Consider the following 20,086-nt stretch of genomic DNA (forward strand, 5'->3'; position numbering starts at 1 on the left):
CTAGACCTAGGGTTAGAGTTTTGTTGAGGTCTAGGTTTAGAGATCCGGTTAGGGATACGATTGGACCTAGGGTTAGGGTTATGTGTAGGGCTAGGGTTAGAGATCCAGTTAGGGTTCCGATTGCACCTAGGGTTAGGGTTATTTTGAGGGCTAGGTTTAGAGATCCGGTTAGGGTTCCGATTGGACCTAGGGTTAGGGTTATGTTGAGGGCTAGGGTTAGAGATCCGGTTGGGGTTCCGATTGGAGCTAGGGTTAGGGTTATGTTGAGGGTTAGGGTTAGAGATCTGGATAGGGTTCCGATTGGACCTAGGGTTAGGGTTATATTGAGGGCTAGGGTTAGAGATCCGGTTGGGTTTCCGATTGGACCTAGGTTTAGGGTTATGTTGAGGGCAAGGGTTTGAGATCCGGTTAGGGTTCCGAATCGACCTAGGGTTACGGTTATGTGGAGGGCTAGGGTTAGAGATCCGGTTAGTGTTCCGATTGGACCTAGGGTTAGGGTTATGTGTAGGGCTAGGGTTAGAGATCCAGTTAGGGTTCCGATTGCACCTAGGGTTAGGGTTATGTTGAGGGGTAGGGTTAGAGATCCGGTTAGGGTTCCGATTGGAGCTAGGGTTAGGGTTATGTTGAGGGCTAGGGTTAGAGATCCGGTTAGGGTTCCGATTGGACCTAGGGTTAGGGTTATGTTGAGGGCTAGGGTTAGAGATCCGGTTAGGGTTCGGATTGGAGCTAGGGTTAGGGTTATGTTGAGGGCTAGGGTTAGAGATCCTGTTAGGGTTCCGATTGGAGCTAGGGTTAGGGTTATGTTGAGGGCTAGGGTTAGAGCTACGGTTAGGGTTACGATTGGACCTAGGGTTAGGGTTATGATGAGGGCTACGGTTAGAGATCCGGTTAGGGTTACGATTGGACCTAGGGTTAGGGTTATGTTGAGGGCTAGGGTTAGAGAACCGGTTAGGGTTCCGAATCGACCTAGGGTTAGGGATATGTTGAGGGTTAGGTTTAGAGATCTGGTTAGGGTTCCGATTGGACCTAGGGTTAGGGTTATGTGTAGGGCTAGGGTTAGAGATTCGCTTAGGGTTCCGATTGGACCTAGGGTTAGGGTTATGTATAGGGCTAGGTTTAGAGATCCGGTTAGGGTTACGATTAGACCTATTGTTAGGGTTATGTTCAGGGCTAGGGCTAGAGATCCTGTTAGGGTTACGATTGGACCTAGGGTTAGGGTTATGTTGAGGGCTAGGGTTAGAGATACGGTTAGGGTTACGATTGGACCTAGGGTTAGGGTTATGTTGAGGGCTAGGGTTAGAGAACCGGTTAGGGTTCCTATTGGACCTAGGGTTAGGGCTATGTTGAGGGCTAGGGTTAGAGATCCGGTTAGGGTTCCGATTGGACCTAGGGTTACGGTTATGTTGAGGGCTAGGGTTAGAGATCCGGTTAGGGTTACGATTGGACCTAGGGTTAGGGTTATGTTGAGGGCTAGGGTTAGAGAACCGGTTAGGGTTCCGAATCGACCTAGGGTTAGGGATATGATGAGGGTTAGGTTTAGAGATCTGGTTCGGGTTCCAATTGGACCTAGCGTTAGGGTTATGTGTAGGGCTAGGGTTAGAGATTCGGTTAGGGTTCTTATTGGACCTAGGGTTAGGGTTATGTTGAGGGCTAGGGTTAGAGATCCGGTTAGGGTTCCGATTGGACCTAGGGTTAGTGTTATATTGAGGGCTAGGGTTAGAGATCCGGTTAGGGTTCAGATTGGACCTAGGGTTAGCGTTATGTTGAGGGCTTGGGTTAGAGATCCGGTTATGGTTCCGATTGGAGCTAGGGTTAGGGTTATGTTGAGGGTTACGGTTAGAGATCCGGTTAGGGTTACGATTGGACCTAGGGTTAGGGTTATGATGAGGGCTAGGGTTAGAGATCCGGATAGGGTTCCGATTGGACCTAGGGTTAGGGTTATGTTGAGGGCTAGGGTTTGAGATCCGGTTAGGGTTCCGAATCGACCTAGGGTTACGGTTATGTTGAGGGCTAGGGTTAGAGTTCCGGTTAGGGTTCCGATTAGACCTAGGGTTAGGGTTATGTGTAGGGCTAGGGTTAGAGATCCTGTTAGGGTCCCGATTGCACCTAGGGTTAGGGTTATGTTGAGGGGTAGGGTAAGAGATCCGGTTAGGGTTCCGATTGGACCTAGGGTTAGGGTTATGTTGAGGGCTAGGGTTAGAGATCCGGTTAGGGTTCCGATTGGACCTAGGGTTAGGGTTATGTTGAGGGCTAGGGTTAGAGAACCAGTTAGAGTTCCGATTGGAACTAGGGTTAGGGCTATGTTGAGGGCTAGGGTTAGAGATCCGGTTAGGGTTCCGATTGGACCTAGGGTTAGGGTTATGTGTAGGGCTAGGGTTAGAGAACCAGTTAGGGTTCCGATTGCACCTAGGGTTAGGGTTATGTTGAGGGGTAGGGTAAGAGATCCGGTTAGGGTTCCGATTGGACCTAGGGTTAGGGTTATGTTGAGGGCTAGGGTTAGAGATCCGGATAGGGTTCGATTGGACCTAGGGTTAGGGTTATGATGAGGTCTAGGGTTAGAGATCCGGATAGGGTTCCGATTGGACCTAGGGTTAGGGTTATGTTGAGGGCTAGGGTTTGAGATCCGGTTAGGGTTCCGAATCGACCTAGAGTTACGGTTATGTGGAGGGCTAGGGTTAGACATCCGGTTAGTGTTCCGATTGGACCTAGGGTTAGGGTTATGTGTAGGGCTAGGGTTAGAGATCCAGTTAGGGTTCCGATTGCACCTAGGGTTAGGGTTATGTGTAGGGCTAGGGTTAGAGATCCGGTTAGGGTTCCGATTGGAGCTAGGGTTAGGGTTATGTTGAGGGCTAGGGTTAGAGATCCGGTTAGGGTTACGATTGGACCTAGGGTTAGGGTTATGTGTAGGGCTAGGGTTAGAGATTCGCTTAGGGTTCCGATTGGACCTAGGGTTAGGGTTATGTATAGGGCTAGGTTTAGAGATACGGTTAGGGTTACGATTAGACCTATTGTTAGGGTTATGTTCAGGGCTAGGTTTAGAGATCCGGTTAGGGTTACGATTGGACCTAGGGTTAGGGGTATGTTGAGGGCTAGGGTTAGAGAACCGGTTAGGGTTCCTATTGGACCTAGGGTTAGGGCTATGTTGAGGGCTAGGATTACAGATCAGGTTAGGGTTCCGATTGGACCTAGGGTTAGGGTTATGTTGAGGGCTAGGGTTAGAGATCCGGTTAGGGTTACGATTGGACCCAGGGTTAGGGTTATGATGAGGGCTAGGGTTAGAGATCCGGATAGGGTTCCGATTGGACCTAGGGTTAGTGTTATGTTGAGGGCTAGGGTTTGAGATCCGGTTAGGGTTCCGAATCGACTTAGGGTTACGGTTATATTGAGCGCTAGGGTTAGAGATCCGGATAGGGTTCCGATTGGACGTAGAGTTAGGGTTATGTGTAGGGCTAGGGTTAGAGATCCGGTTAGGGTTCCGATTGGACCTAGGGTTAGGGTTATGTTGAGGGGTAGGGTTAGAGATCCGGTTACGGTTCCGATTGGCCCTAGGCTTAGGGTTATGTTGAGGGCTAATGTTAGAGATCCGGTTGGGTTTCCGATTGGACCTAGGGTTAGGGTTATGTTGAGGGCTAGGGTTAGAGATCCGGTTACGGTTCCGATTGGACCTAGGGTTAGGGTTATGTGTAGGGCTAGGGTTCGAGATCCGGTTAGGATTACGACTAGACCTAGGGTTAGAGTTTTGTTGAGGTCTAGGTTTAGAGATCCGGTTAGGGATACGATTGGACCTAGGGTTAGGGTTATGTGTAGGGCTAGGGTTAGAGATCCAGTTAGGGTTCCGATTGCACCTAGGGTTAGGGTTATTTTGAGGGCTAGGTTTAGAGATCCGGTTAGGGTTCCGATTGGACCTAGGGTTAGGGTTATGTGGAGGGCTAGGGTTAGAGATCCGGTTGGGGTTCCGATTGGAGCTAGGGTTAGGGTTATGTTGAGGGCTAGGGTTAGAGATCTAGATAGGGTTCCGATTGGACCTAGGGTTAGGGTTATATTGAGGGCTAGGGTTAGAGATCCGGTTGGGTTTCCGATTGGACCTAGGGTTAGGGTTATGATCAGAGCTAGGGTTAGAGATCTGGATAGGGTTCCGATTGGACCTAGGTTTAGGGTTATGTTGAGGGCAAGGGTTTGAGATCCGGTTAGGGTTCCGATTGGACCTAGGGTTAGGGTTATGTTGAGGGCTAGGGTTAGAGATCCGGATAGGGTTCGATTGGACCTAGGGTTAGGGTTATGATGAGGTCTAGGATTAGAGATCCGGATAGGGTTCCGATTGGACCTAGGGTTAGGGTTATTTTGAGGGCTAGGGTTTGAGATCCGGTTAGGGTTCCGAATCGACCTAGAGTTACGGTTATGTGGAGGGCTAGGGTTAGAGATCCTGTTAGTGTTCCGATTGGACCTAGGGTTAGGGTTATGTGTAGGGCTAGGGTTAGAGATCCAGTTAGGGTTCCGATTGCACCTAGGGTTAGGGTTATGTTGAGGGCTAGGGTTAGAGATCCGGTTGGGTTTCCGATTGGACCTAGGGTTAGGGTTATGATGAGGGCTAGCGTTCGAGATCCGGATAGGGTTCCGATTGGACCTAGGGTTAGGGTTATGTTGAGGGCAAGGGTTTGAGATCCGGTTAGGGTTCCGATTGGAGCTAGGGTTAGGGTTATGTTGAGGGCTAGGGTTAGAGCTACGGTTAGGGTTACGATTGGACCTAGGGTGAGGGTTATGATGAGGGCTACGGTTAGAGATCCGGTTAGGGTTACGATTGGACCTAGGGTTAGGATTATGTGTAGGGCTAGGTTTAGCGATTCGCTTAGGGTTCCGATTGGACCTAGGGTTAGGGTTATGTGTAGGGCTAGGGTTAGAGATTCGCTTAGGGTTCCGATTGGACCTAGGGTTAGGGTTATGTATAGGGCTAGGTTTAGAGATCCGGTTAGGGTTACGATTAGACCTATTGTTAGGGTTATGTTCAGGGCTAGGGCTAGAGATCCTGTTAGGGTTACGATTGGACCTAGGGTTAGGGTTATGTTGAGGGCTAGGGTTAGAGATACGGTTAGGGTTACGATTGGACCTAGGGTTAGGGTTATGTTGAGGGCTAGGGTTAGAGAACCGGTTAGGGTTCCTATTGGACCTAGGGTTAGGGCTATGTTGAGGGCTAGGGTTAGAGATCCGGTTAGGGTTCCGATTGGACCTAGGGTTACGGTTATGTTGAGGGCTAGGGTTAGAGATCCGGTTAGGGTTACGATTGGACCTAGGGTTAGGGTTATGTTGAGGGCTAGGGTTAGAGAACCGGTTAGGGTTCCGAATCGACCTAGGGTTAGGGATATGTTGAGGGTTAGGTTTAGAGATCTGGTTCGGGTTCCAATTGGACCTAGCGTTAGGGTTATGTGTAGGGCTAGGGTTAGAGATTCGGTTAGGGTTCTTATTGGACCTAGGGTTAGGGTTATGTTGAGGGCTAGGGTTAGAGATCCGGTTAGGGTTCCGATTGGACCTAGGGTTAGTGTTATATTGAGGGCTAGGGTTAGAGATCCGGTTAGGGTTCAGATTGGACCTAGGGTTAGGGTTATGTTGAGGGCTTGGGTTAGAGATCCGGTTATGGTTCCGATTGGAGCTAGGGTTAGGGTTATGTTGAGGGTTACGGTTAGAGATCCGGTTAGGGTTACGATTGGACCTAGGGTTAGGGTTATGATGAGGGCTAGGGTTAGAGATCCGGATAGGGTTCCGATTGGACCTAGGGTTAGGGTTATGTTGAGGGCTAGGGTTTGAGATCCGGTTAGGGTTCCGAATCGACCTAGGGTTACGGTTATGTTGAGGGCTAGGGTTAGAGATCTGGTTAGGGTTCCGATTAGACCTAGGGTTAGGGTTATGTGTAGGGCTAGGGTTAGAGATCCTGTTAGGGTCCCGATTGCACCTAGGGTTAGGGTTATGTTGAGGGGTAGGGTAAGAGATCCGGTTAGGGTTCCGTTCGGACCTAGGGTTAGGGTTATGTTGAGGGCTAGGGTTAGAGATCCGGTTAGGGTTCCGATTGGACCTAGGGTTAGGGTTATGTTGAGGGCTAGGGTTAGAGAACCAGTTAGGGTTCCGATTGGAAATAGGGTTAGGGCTATGTTGAGGGCTAGGGTTAGAGATCCGGTTAGGGTTCCGATTGGACCTAGGGTTAGGGTTATGTGTAGGGCTAGGGTTAGAGAACCAGTTAGGGTTCCGATTGCACCTAGGGTTAGGGTTATGTTGAGGGGTAGGGTAAGAGATCCGGTTAGGGTTCCGATTGGACCTAGGGTTAGGGTTATGTTGACGGCTAGGGTTAGAGATCCGGATAGGGTTCGATTGGACCTAGGGTTAGGGTTATGATGAGGTCTAGGGTTAGAGATCCGGATAGGGTTCCGATTGGACCTAGGGTTAGGGTTATGTTGAGGGCTAGGGTTTGAGATCCGGTTAGGGTTCCGAATCGACCTAGAGTTACGGTTATGTGGAGGGCTAGGGTTAGACATCCGGTTAGTGTTCCGATTGGACCTAGGGTTAGGGTTATGTGTAGGGCTAGGGTTAGAGATCCAGTTAGGGTTCCGATTGCACCTAGGGTTAGGGTTATGTTGAGGGCTAGGGTTAGAGATCCGGTTGGCTTTCCGATTGGACCTAGGGTTAGGGTTATGATGAGGGCTAGCGTTAGAGATCCGGATAGGGTTCCGATTGGACCTAGGGTTAGGGTTATGTTGAGGGCAAGGGTTTGAGATCCGGTTAGGGTTCCGAATCGACCTAGGGTTACGGTTATGTGGAGGGCTAGGGTTAGAGATCCGGTTAGTGTTCCGATTGGACCTAGGGTTAGGGTTATGTGTAGGGCTAGGGTTAGAGATCCATTTAGGGTTCCGATTGCACCTAGGGTTAGGGTTATGTTGAGGGGTAGGGTAAGAGATCCGGTTAGGGTTCCGATTGGACCTAGGGTTAGGGTTATGTTGAGGGCTAGGGTTAGAGATCCGGTTAGGGTTCCGATTGGACCTAGGGTTAGGGTTATGTTGAGGGCTAGGGTTAGAGCTACGGTTAGGGTTACGATTGGACCTAGGGTTAGGGTTATGATGAGGGCTACGGTTAGAGATCCGGTTAGGGTTACGATTGGACCTAGGGTTAGGGTTATGTGTAGGGCTAGGTTTAGCGATTCGCTTAGGGTTCCGATTGGACCTAGGGTTAGGGTATGTGTAGGGCTAGGGTTAGAGATTCGCTTAGGGTTCCGATTGGACCTAGGGTTAGGGTTATGTATAGGGCTAGGTTTAGAGATCCGGTTAGGGTTACGATTAGACCTATTGTTAGGGTTATGTTCAGGGCTAGGGTTAGAGATCCTGTTAGGGTTACGATTGGACCTAGGGTTAGGGTTATGTTGAGGGCAAGGGTTAGAGATACGGTTAGGGTTACGATTGGACCTAGGGTTAGGGTTATGTTGAGGGCTAGGGTTAGAGAACCGGTTAGGGTTCCTATTGGACCTAGGGTTAGGGCTATGTTGAGGGCTAGGGTTAGAGATCCGGTTAGGGTTCAGATTGGACCTAGGGTTAGGGTTATGTTGAGGGCTAGGGTTAGAGATCCGGTTAGGGTTACGATTGGACCTAGGGTTAGGGTTATGTTGAGGGCTAGGGTTAGAGAACCGGTTAGGTTTCCGATCGACCTAGGGTTAGGGATATGTTGAGGGTTAGGTTTAGAGATCTGGTTCGGGTTCCGATTGGACCTAGGGTTAGGGTTATGTGTAGGGCTAGGGTTAGAGATTCGGTTAGGGTTCTCATTGGACCTAGGGTTAGGGTTATGTTGAGGGCTAGGGTTAGAGATCCGGTTAGGGTTCCGATTGGACCTAGGGTTAGGGTTATATTGAGAGCTAGGGTTAGAGATCCGGTTAGGGTTCCGATTGGACCTAGGGTTAGGGTTATGTTGAGGGCTAGGGTTAGAGATCCGGTTAGGGTTCCGATTGGACCTAGGGTTAGGGTTATGTTGAGGGCTAGGGTTAGAGATCCGGTTAGGGTTCCGATTGGAGCTAGGGTTAGGGTTATGTTGAGGGCTAGGGTTAGAGCTTCGGTTAGGGTTACGATTGGACCTAGGGTTAGGGTTATGATGAGGGCTACGGTTAGAGATCCGGTTAGGGTTACGATTGGACCTAGGGTTAGGGTTATGTTGAGGGCTAGGGTTAGAGATCCGGCTATGGTTCCAATTGGACCTAGGGTTAGGGTTATGTGTAGGGCTAGGGTTCGAGATCCGGTTAGGGTTACGATTAGACCTAGGGTTAGAGTTATGTTGAGGTCTAGGTTTAGAGATCCGGTTAGGGATACGATTGGACCTAGGGTTAGGGTTATGTTGAGGGCTAGGGTTAGAGATCTGGATAGGGTTCCGATTGGACCTAGGGTTAGGGTTATATTGAGGGCTACTGTTAGAGATCCTGTTAGGGTTACGATTGGACCTAGGGTTAGGGTTATGTTGAGGGCAAGGGTTAGAGATACGGTTAGGGTTACGATTGGACCTAGGGTTAGGGTTATGTTGAGGGCTAGGGTTAGAGAACCGGTTAGGGTTCCTATTGGACCTAGGGTTAGGGCTATGTTGAGGGCTAGGGTTAGAGATCCGGTTAGGGTTCCGATTGGACCTAGGGTTAGGGTTATGTTGAGGGCTAGGGTTAGAGATCCGGTTAGGGTTACGATTGGACCTAGGGTTAGGGTTATGTTGAGGGCTAGGGTTAGAGAACCGGTTAGGGTTCCGAATCGACCTAGGGTTAGGGATATGTTGAGGGTTAGGTTTAGAGATCTGGTTCGGGTTCCGATTGGACCTAGGGTTAGGGTTATGTGTAGGGCTAGGGTTAGAGATTCGGTTAGGGTTCTTATTGGACCTAGGGTTAGGGTTATGTTGAGGGCTAGGGTTAGAGATCCGGTTAGGGTTCCGATTGGACCTAGGGTTAGGGTTATATTGAGAGCTAGGGTTAGAGATCCGGTTAGGGTTCCGATTGGACCTAGGGTTAGGGTTATGTTGAGGGCTAGGGTTAGAGATCCGGTTAGGGTTCCGATTGGACCTAGGGTTAGGGTTATGTTGAGGGCTAGGGTTAGAGATCCGGTTAGGGTTCCGATTGGAGCTAGGGTTAGGGTTATGTTGAGGGCTAGGGTTAGAGCTACGGTTAGGGTTACGATTGGACCTAGGGTTAGGGTTATGATGAGGGCTACGGTTAGAGATCCGGTTAGGGTTACGATTGGACCTAGGGTTAGGGTTATGTTGAGGGCTGGGGTTAGAGATCCGGCTATGGTTCCGATTGGACCTAGGGTTAGGGTTATGTGTAGGGCTAGGGTTCGAGATCCGGTTAGGGTTACGATTAGACCTAGGGTTAGAGTTATGTTGAGGTCTAGGTTTAGAGATACGGTTAGGGATACGATTGGACCTAGGGTTAGGGTTATGTTGAGGGCTAGGGTTAGAGATCTGGATAGGGTTCCGATTGGACCTAGGGTTAGGGTTATATTGAGGGCTAGCGTTAGAGATCCGGTTAGGGTTCCGATTGGACCTAGGGTTAGGGTTATGTTGAGGGCTAGGGTTAGAGATCCGGTTATGGTTCCGATTGGACCTAGGGTTAGGGTTATGATGAGGGCTAGGGTTAGAGATCCGGATAGGGTTCCGATTGGACCTAGGGTTAGGGTTATGTTGAGGGCTAGGGTTTGAGATCCTGTTAGGGTTCCGAATCGACCTAGAGTTAGGGTTATGTTGAGGGCTAGGGTTAGAGATCCGGTTGGGGTTCCGATTGGAGCTAGGGTTAGGGTTATGTATAGGGCTAGGTTTAGAGATCCGTTTAGGGTTACGATTAGACCTATTGTTAGGGTTATGTTCAGGGCTAGGGTTAGAGATCTGTTTACGGTTACGATTGGACCTAGGGTTAGGGTTATGTTGAGGGCTAGGGTTAGAGATACGGTTAGGGTTACGATTGGACCTAGGGTTAGGGTTATGTTGTGGGCTAGGGTTAGAGAACTGGTTAGGGTTCCTATTGGACCTAGGGTTAGGGCTATGTTGAGTTCTAGGATTAGAGATCCGGTTAGTGTTCCGATTGGACCTAGGGTTAGGGTTATGTTGAGGGCTAGGGTTAGAGATCCGGTTAGGGTTCCGATTGGACCTAGGGTTAGGGTTATGTTCAGGGCTAGGGTTAGAGATCCGGGTGGGTTTCCGATTGGACCTAGGGTTAGGGTTATGATGAGGGCTAGGGTTAGAGATCCGGATAGGGTTCCGATTGGACCTAGGGTTAGGGTTATGTTGAGGGCAAGGGTTTGAGATCCGGTTAGGGTTCCGAATCGACCTAGGGTTACGGTTATGTGGAGGGCTAGGGTTAGAGATCCGGTTAGTGTTCCGATTGGACCTAGGGTTAGGGTTATGTGTAGGGCTAGGGTTAGAGATCCAGTTAGGGTTCCGATTGCACCTAGGGTTAGGGTTATGTTGAGGGGTAGGGTAAGAGATCCGGTTAGGGTTCCGATTGGACCTAGGGTTAGGGTTATGTTGAGGGCTAGGGTTAGAGATCCGGTTAGGGTTCCGATTGGACCTAGGGTTAGGGTTATGTTGAGGGCTAGGGTTAGAGATCCGGTTAGGGTTCCGATTGGAGCTAGGGTTAGGGTTATGTTGAGGGCTAGGGTTAGAGCTACGGTTAGGGTTTCGATTGGACCTAGGGTTAGGGTTATGATGAGGGCTACGGTTAGAGATCCGGTTAGGGTTCCGATTGGACCTAGGGTTAGGGTTATGTGTAGGGCTAGGGTTAGAGATTCGCTTAGGGTTCCGATTGGACCTAGGGTTAGGGTTATGTATAGGGCTAGGTTTAGAGATCCGGTTAGGGTTACGATTAGACCTATTGTTAGGGTTATGTTCAGGGCTAGGGCTAGAGATCCTGTTAGGGTTACGATTGGACCTAGGGTTAGGGTTATGTTGAGGGCTAGGGTTAGAGATACGGTTAGGGTTACGATTGGACCTAGGGTTAGGGTTATGTTGAGGGCTAGGGTTAGAGAACCGGTTAGGGTTCCTATTGGACCTAGGGTTAGGGCTATGTTGAGGGCTAGGGTTAGAGATCCGGTTAGGGTTCCGATTGGACCTAGGGTTAGGGTTATGTTGAGGGCTAGGGTTAGAGATCCGGTTAGGGTTACGATTGGACCTAGGGTTAGGGTTATGATGAGGGCTACGGTTAGAGATCCGGTTAGGGTTACGATTGGACCTAGGGTTAGGGTTATGTTGAGGGCTGGGGTTAGAGATCCGGCTATGGTTCCGATTGGACCTAGGGTTAGGGTTATGTGTAGGGCTAGGGTTCGAGATCCGGTTAGGGTTACGATTAGACCTAGGGTTAGAGTTATGTTGAGGTCTAGGTTTAGAGATACGGTTAGGGATACGATTGGACCTAGGGTTAGGGTTATGTTGAGGGCTAGGGTTAGAGATCTGGATAGGGTTCCAATTGGACCTAGGGTTAGGGTTATATTGAGGGCTAGCGTTAGAGATCCGGTTAGGGTTCCGATTGGACCTAGGGTTAGGGTTATGTTGAGGGCTAGGGTTAGAGATCCGGTTATGGTTCCGATTGGACCTAGGGTTAGGGTTATGATGAGGGCTAGGGTTAGAGATCCGGATAGGGTTCCGATTGGACCTAGGGTTAGGGTTATGTTGAGGGCTAGGGTTTGAGATCCTGTTAGGGTTCCGAATCGACCTAGAGTTAGGGTTATGTTGAGGGCTAGGGTTAGAGATCCGGTTGGGGTTCCGATTGGAGCTAGGGTTAGGGTTATGTATAGGGCTAGGTTTAGAGATCCGTTTAGGGTTACGATTAGACCTATTGTTAGGGTTATGTTCAGGGCTAGGGTTAGAGATCTGTTTACGGTTACGATTGGACATAGGGTTAGGGTTATGTTGAGGGCTAGGGTTAGAGATACGGTTAGGGTTACGATTGGACCTAGGGTTAGGGTTATGTTGTGGGCTAGGGTTAGAGAACTGGTTAGGGTTCCTATTGGACCTAGGGTTAGGGCTATGTTGAGTTCTAGGATTAGAGATCCGGTTAGTGTTCCGATTGGACCTAGGGTTAGGGTTATGTTGAGGGCTAGGGTTAGAGATCCGGTTAGGGTTCCGATTGGACCTAGGGTTAGGGTTATGTTCAGGGCTAGGGTTAGAGATCCGGGTGGGTTTCCGATTGGACCTAGGGTTAGGGTTATGATGAGGGCTAGGGTTAGAGATCCGGATAGGGTTCCGATTGGACCTAGGGTTAGGGTTATGTTGAGGGCAAGGGTTTGAGATCCGGTTAGGGTTCCGAATCGACCTAGGGTTACGGTTATGTGGAGGGCTAGGGTTAGAGATCCGGTTAGTGTTCCGATTGGACCTAGGGTTAGGGTTATGTGTAGGGCTAGGGTTAGAGATCCAGTTAGGGTTCCGATTGCACCTAGGGTTAGGGTTATGTTGAGGGGTAGGGTAAGAGATCCGGTTAGGGTTCCGATTGGACCTAGGGTTAGGGTTATGTTGAGGGCTAGGGTTAGAGATCCGGTTAGGGTTCCGATTGGACCTAGGGTTAGGGTTATGTTGAGGGCTAGGGTTAGAGATCCGGTTAGGGTTCCGATTGGAGCTAGGGTTAGGGTTATGTTGAGGGCTAGGGTTAGAGCTACGGTTAGGGTTTCGATTGGACCTAGGGTTAGGGTTATGATGAGGGCTACGGTTAGAGATCCGGTTAGGGTTCCGATTGGACCTAGGGTTAGGGTTATGTGTAGGGCTAGGGTTAGAGATTCGCTTAGGGTTCCGATTGGACCTAGGGTTAGGGTTATGTTGAGGGCTAGGGTTAGAGAACCGGTTAGGGTTCCGAATCGACCTAGGGTTAGGGATATGTTGAGGGTTAGGTTTAGAGATCTGGTTCGGGTTCCAATTGGACCTAGGGTTAGGGTTATGTGTAGGGCTAGGGTTAGAGATTCTGTTAGGGTTCTTATTGGACCTAGGGTTAGGGTTATGTTGAGGGCTAGGGTTAGAGATCCGGTTAGGGTTCCGATTGGACCTAGGGTTAGTGTTATATTGAGGGCTAGGGTTAGAGATCCGGTTAGGGTTCCGATTGGACCTAGGGTTACGGTTATGATGAGGGCTAGGGTTAGAGATCCGGATAGGGTTCCGATTGGACCTAGGGTTAGGGTTATGTTGAGGGCTAGGGTTTGAGATCCGGTTAGGGTTCCGAATCGACCTAGGGTTACGGTTATGTTGAGGGCTAGGGTTAGAGATCCGGTTAGGGTTCCGATTAGACCTAGGGTTAGGGTTATGTGTAGGGCTAGGGTTAGAGATCCTGTTAGGGTTCCGATTGCACCTAGGGTTAGGGTTATGTTGAGGGGTAGGGTAAGAGATCCGGTTAGGGTTCCGTTTGGACCTAGGGTTAGGGTTATGTTGAGGGCTAGGGTTAGAGGTCCGGTTAGGGTTCCGATTGGACCTAGGGTTAGGGTTATGTTGAGGGCTAGGATTAGAGAACCAGTTAGGGTTCCGATTGGAACTAGGGTTAGGGCTATGTTGAGGGCTAGGGTTAGAGATCCGGTTAGGGTTCCGATTGGACCTAGGGTTAGGGTTATGTGTAGGGCTAGGGTTAGAGATCCAGTTAGGGTTCCGATTGCACCTAGGGTTAGGGTTATGTTGAGGGGTAGGGTAAGAGATCCGGTTAGGGTTCCGATTGGACCTAGGGTTAGGGTGATGTTGAATGCTAGGGTTAGAGATCCGGATAGGGTTCGATTGGACCTAGGGTTAGGGTTATGATGAGGTCTAGGGTTAGAGATCCGGATAGGGTTCCGATTGGACCTAGGGTTAGGGTTATGTTGAGGGCTAGGGTTTGAGATCCGGTTAGGGTTCCGAATCGACCTAGAGTTACGGTTATGTGGAGGGCTAGGGTTAGAGATCCGGTTAGTGTTCCGATTGGACCTAGGGTTAGGGTTATGTGTAGGGCTAGGGTTAGAGATCCAGTTAGGGTTCCGATTGCACCTAGGGTTAGGGTTATGTTGAGGGCTAGGGTTAGAGATCCGGTTGGGTTTCCGATTGGACCTAGGGTTAGGGTTATGATGAGGGCTAGCGTTAGAGATCCGGATAGGGTTCCGATTGGACCTAGGGTTAGGGTTATGTTGAGGGCAAGGGTTTGAGATCCGGTTAGGGTTCCGAATCGACCTAGGGTTACGGTTATGTGGAGGGCTAGGGTTAGAGATCCGGTTAGTGTTCCGATTGGACCTAGGGTTAGGGTTATGTGTAGGGCTAGGGTTAGAGATCCATTTAGGGTTCCGATTGCACCTAGGGTTAGGGTTATGTTGAGGGGTAGGGTAAGAGATCCGGTTAGGGTTCCGATTGGACCTAGGGTTAGGGTTATGTTGAGGGCTAGGGTTAGAGATCCGGCTAGGGTTCCGATTGGACCTTGGGTTAGGGTTATGTTGAGGGCTAGGGTTAGAGATCCGGTTAGGGTTCCGATTGGAGCTAGGGTTAGGGTTATGTTGAGGGCTAGGGTTAGAGCTACGGTTAGGGTTACGATTGGACCTAGGGTGAAGGTTATGATGAGGGCTACGGTTAGAGATCCGGTTAGGGTTACGATTGGACCTAGGGTTAGGGTTATGTGTAGGGCTAGGTTTAGCGATTCGCTTAGGGTTCCGATTGGACCTAGGGTTAGGGTTATGTGTAGGGCTAGGGTTAGAGATTCGCTTAGGGTTCCGATTGGACCTAGGGTTAGGGTTATGTATAATGCTAGGTTTAGAGATCCGGTTAGGGTTACGATTAGACCTATTGTTAGGGTTATGTTCAGGGCTAGGGCTAGAGATCCTGTTAGGGTTACGATTGGACCTAGGGTTAGGGTTATGTTGAGGGCAAGGGTTAGAGATACGGTTAGGGTTACGATTGGACCTAGGGTTAGGGTTATGTTGAGGGCTAGGGTTAGAGAACCGGTTAGGGTTCCTATTGGACCTAGGGTTAGGGCTATGTTGAGGGCTAGGGTTAGAGATCCGGTTAGGGTTCCGATTGGACCTAGGGTTACGGTTATGTTGAGGGCTAGGGTTAGAGATCCGGTTAGGGTTACGATTGGACCTAGGGTTAGGGTTATGTTGAGGGCTAGGGTTAGAGAACCGGTTAGGGTTCCGAATCGACCTAGGGTTAGGGATATGTTGAGGGTTAGGTTTAGAGATCTGGTTCGGGTTCCAATTGGACCTAGGGTTAGGGTTATGTGTAGGGCTAGGGTTAGAGATTCGGTTAGGGTTCTTATTGGACCTAGGGTTAGGGTTATGTTGAGGGCTAGGGTTAGAGATCCGGTTAGGGTTCCGATTGGACCTAGGGTTAGTGTTATATTGAGGGCTAGGGTTAGAGATCCGGTTGGGGTTCCGATTGGACCTAGGGTTAGGGTTATGTTGAGGGCTTGGGTTAGAGATCCGGTTATGGTTCCGATTGGAGCTAGGGTTAGGGTTATGTTGAGGGTTACGGTTAGAGATCCGGTTAGGGTTACGATTGGACCTAGGGTTAGGGTTATGATGAGGGCTAGGGTTAGAGATCCGGATAGGGTTCCGATTGGACCTAGGGTTAGGGTTATGTGTAGGGCTAGGGTTAGAGATCCTGTTAGGGTTCCGATTGCACCTAGGGTTAGGGTTATGTTGAGGGGTAGGGTAAGAGATCCGGTTAGGGTTCCGTTTGGACCTAGGGTTAGGGTTATGTTGAGGGCTAGGGTTAGAGATCCGGTTAGGGTTCCGATTGGACCTAGGGTTAGGGTTATGTTGAGGGCTAGGGTTAGAGAACCAGTTAGGGTTCCGATTGGAACTAGGGTTAGGGCTATGTTGAGGGCTAGGGTTAGAGATCCGGTTAGGGTTCCGATTGGACCTAGGGTTAGGGTTATGTGTAGGGCTAGGGTTAGAGATCCAGTTAGGGTTCCGATTGCATTTAGGGTTAGGGTTATGTTGAGGGGTAGGGTAAGAGATCCGGTTAGGGTTCCGATTGGACCTAGGGTTAAGGTTATGTTGAGGGCTAGGGTTAGAGATCCGGATAGGGTTCGATTGGACCTAGGGTTAGGGTTATGTTGAGGGCTAGGGTTTGAGATCCGGTTAGGGTTCCGAATCGACCTAGAGTTACGGTTATGTGGAGGGCTAGGGTTAGACATCCGGTTAGTGTTCCGATTGGACCTAGGGTTAGGGTTATGTGTAGGGCTAGGGTTAGAGATCCAGTTAGGGTTCCGATTGCACCTAGGGTTAGGGTTATGTTGAGGGCTAGGGTTAGAGATCCGGTTGGGTTTCCGATTGGACCTAGGGTTAGGGTTATGATGAGGGCTAGCGTTAGAGATCCGTATAGGGTTCCGATTGGACCTAGGGTTAGGGTTATGTTGAGGGCAAGGGTTTGAGATCCGGTTAGGGTTCCGAATCGACCTAGGGTTACGGTTATGTGGAGGGCTAAGGTTAGAGATCCGGTTAGTGTTCCGATTGGACCTAGGGTTAGGGTTATGTGTAGGGCTAGGGTTAGAGATCCATTTAGGGTTCCGATTGCACCTAGGGTTAGGGTTATGTTGAGGGGTAGGGTAAGAGATCCGGTTAGGGTTCCGATTGGACCTAGGGTTAGGGTTATGTTGAGGGCTAGGGTTAGAGATCCGGTTAGGGTTCCGATTGGACCTAGGGTTAGGGTTATGTTGAGGGCTAGGGTTAGAGATCCGGTTAGGGTTCCGATTGGAGCTAGGGTTAGGGTTATGTTGAGGGCTAGGGTTAGAGCTACGGTTAGGGTTACGATTGGACCTAGGGTTAGGGTTATGATGAGGGCTACGGTTAGAGATCCGGTTAGGGTTACGATTGGACCTAGGGTTAGGGTTATGTGTAGGGCTAGGTTTAGCGATTCGCTTAGGGTTCCGATTGGACCTAGGGTTAGGGTTATGTGTAGGGCTAGAGTTAGAGATTCGCTTAGGGTTCCGATTGGACCTAGGGTTAGGGTTATGTATAGGGCTAGGTTTAGAGATTCGGTTAGGGTTACGATTAGACCTATTGTTAGGGTTATGTTCAGGGCTAGGGTTAGAGATCCTGTTATGGTTCCGATTGGACCTAGGGTTAGGGTTATGATGAGGGCTAGGGTTAGAGATCCGGATAGGGTTCCGATTGGACCTAGGGTTAGGGTTATGTTGAGGGCTAGGGTTAGAGATCCGGTTAGGGTTCCGATTGGACCTAGGGTTAGGGTTATGTTGAGGGCTAGGGTTAGAGATCCGGTTAGGGTTACGATTGGACCTAGGGTTAGGGTTATGTTGAGGGCTAGGGTTAGAGATCCGGTTAGGGTTCCGATTGGACCTAGGGTTAGGGTTATGTTGAGGGCTAGGGTTAGAGATCCGGATAGGGTTCGATTGGACCTAGGGTTAGGGTTATGATGAGGTCTAGGGTTAGAGATCCGGATAGGGTTCCGATTGGACCTAGGGTTAGGGTTATGTTGAGGGCTAGGGGTTGAGATCCGGTTAGGGTTCCGAATCGACCTAGAGTTACGGTTATGTGGAGGGCTAGGGTTAGACATCCGGTTAGTGTTCCGATTGGACCTAGGGTTAGGGTTATGTGTAGGGCTAGGGTTAGAGATCCAGTTAGGGTTCCGATTGCACCTAGGGTTAGGGTTATGTTGAGGGCTAGGGTTAGAGATCCGGTTGGGTTTCCGATTGGACCTAGGGTTAGGGTTATGATGAGGGCTAGCGTTAGAGATCCGTATAGGGTTCCGATTGGACCTAGGGTTAGGGTTATGTTGAGGGCAAGGGTTTGAGATCCGGTTAGGGTTCCGATTGGACCTAGGGTTTGCGTTATGTGTAGGGCTAATGTTAGAGATTCGCTTAGGGTTCCGATTGGACCTAGGGTTAGGGTTATGTATAGGGCTAGGTTTAGAGATCCGGTTAGGGTTACGATTAGACCTATTGTTAGGGTTATGTTCAGGGCTAGGGTTAGAGATCCGTTTACGGTTACGATTGGACCTAGGGTTAGGGTTATGTTGAGGGCTAGGGTTAGAGATACGGTTAGGGTTACGATTGGACCTCGGGTTAGGGTTATGTTGTGGGCTAGGGTTAGAGAACTGGTTAGGGTCCTATTGGACCTAGGGTTAGGGCTATGTTGAGTTCTAGGATTAGAGATCCGGTTAGGGTTCCGATTGGACCTAGGGTTAGGGTTATGTTGAGGGCTAGGGTTAGAGATCCGGTTAGGGTTCCGATTGGACCTAGGGTTAGGGTTATGTTCAGGGCTAGGGTTAGAGATCCGGTTAGGGTTACGATTGGACCTAGGGTTAGGATTATGATGAGGGCTAGGGTTAGAGATCCGGTTAGGGTTACGATTGGACCTAGGGTTAGGCTTATGTTCAGGGCTAGGGTTAGAGATCCGGATAGGGTTCCGATTTGACCTAGGGTTAGGGTTATGTGTAGGGCTAGGGTTAGAGATTCGGTTAGGGTTCCGATTGGACCTAGGGTTAGGGTTATGTTGAGGGCTAGGGTTAGAGATCCGGTTAGGTTTCCGATTGGACCTAGGGTTAGGGTTATATTGAGGGCTAGGGTTAGAGATCCGGTTAGGGTTCCGATTGGACCTAGGGTTAGGGTTATGTTGAGGGCTAGGTTTAGAGATACGGTTAGGGTTCCGAATCGACCTAGGGTTAGGGATATGTTGAGGGTTAGGTTTAGAGATCTGGTTAGGGTTCCGATTGGACCTAGGGTTAGGGTTATGTTGAAGGCTAGGGTTAGAGAACCGGTTAGGGTTCCGAATCGACCTAGGGTTAGGGATATGTTGAGGGTTAGGTTTAGAGATCTGGTTAGGGTTCCGATTGGACCTAGGGTTAGGGTTATGTTGAGGGCTAGGGTTAGACATCCGGTAAGGGTTACGATTGGACCTGGGGTTAGGGTTATGTTGAGGGCTAGGGTTAGAGATCCAGTTAGGTTTCCGATTGGAAATAGGGTTATGGTTATGTTGAGGGCAAGGGTTAGAGATCCGGTTAGGGTTACGATTGGACCTAGGGTTAGGGTTATGTTGAGGGCTAGGGTGAGAGAACCGGTTAGGGTTCCGATTGGACCTAGGGTTAGGGCTATGTTGAGGGCTAGGATTAGAGATCCGGTTAGGGTTCCGATTGGACCTAGGGTTAGGGTTATGTTGAGGGCTAGGGTTAGAGATCCGGTTAGGGTTACGATTGGTCCTAGGGTTAGGGATATGTTGAGGGCTAGTGTTAGAGAACCGGTTAGGGTTCCGATTGGACCTAGGGTTAGGACTATGTTGAGGGCTAGGATTAGAGATCCGGTTAGGGTTCCGATTGGACCTAGGGTTAGGGTTATGTTGAGGGCTAGGGTTAGAGATCCGGTTAGGGTTACGATTGGACCTAGAGTTAGGGTTATGTTGAGGGCTAGGGTTAGAGAACCGGTTAGGGTTCCGAATCGACCTAGGGTTAGGGGTACGTTGAGGGTTAGGTTTAGAGATCTGGTTAGGGTTCCGATTGGACCTAGGGTTAGGGTTATGTGTAGGGCTAGGGTTAGAGATCCGGTTAGGGTTCCAATTGGACCTAGGGTTAGGGTTATATTGAGGGCTAGGGTTAGAGTTCCGGTTAGTGATCCGATTGGACCTAGGGTTAGGGTTATGTTGAGGGCTAGGGTTAGAGATCCGGTTAGGGTTCCGATTGGAGCTAGGGTTAGGGTTATGTTGAGGGCTAGGGTGAGAGATCCGGTTAGGGTTACGATTGGACCTATGGTTAGGGTTATGATGAGGGCTAGGGTTAGAGATCCGGATAGGGTTCCGATTGGACCTAGGGTTAGGGTTATGTTGAGGGCTAGGGTTTGAGATCCGCTTAGGTTTCCGAATCGACCTAGGGTTACGGTTATGCTGAGGGCTAGGGTTAGAGATCCGGTTAGGCGTCCGATTGGACCTAGGGTTAGGGTTATGTGTAGGGCTAGGGTTAGAGATCCGGTTAGGGTTACGATTGGACCTAGGGTTAGGGTTATGTTGAGGGCAAGGTTTAGAGAACCAGTTAGGGTTCCGATTCGACCTAGGGTTAAGGTTATGTTGAGGGCTAGGTTTAGAGATCCGGTTAGGGTTCCGATTGGACCTAGGGTTAGGGTTATGTTGAGGGATAGGGTTAGAGATCCGGTTAAGGT

The sequence above is a fragment of the Miniopterus natalensis genome, chromosome 13, assembly GCF_054644295.1.
Source record: "Miniopterus natalensis isolate mMinNat1 chromosome 13, mMinNat1.hap1, whole genome shotgun sequence".
Taxonomy (NCBI): domain Eukaryota; kingdom Metazoa; phylum Chordata; class Mammalia; order Chiroptera; family Miniopteridae; genus Miniopterus; species Miniopterus natalensis.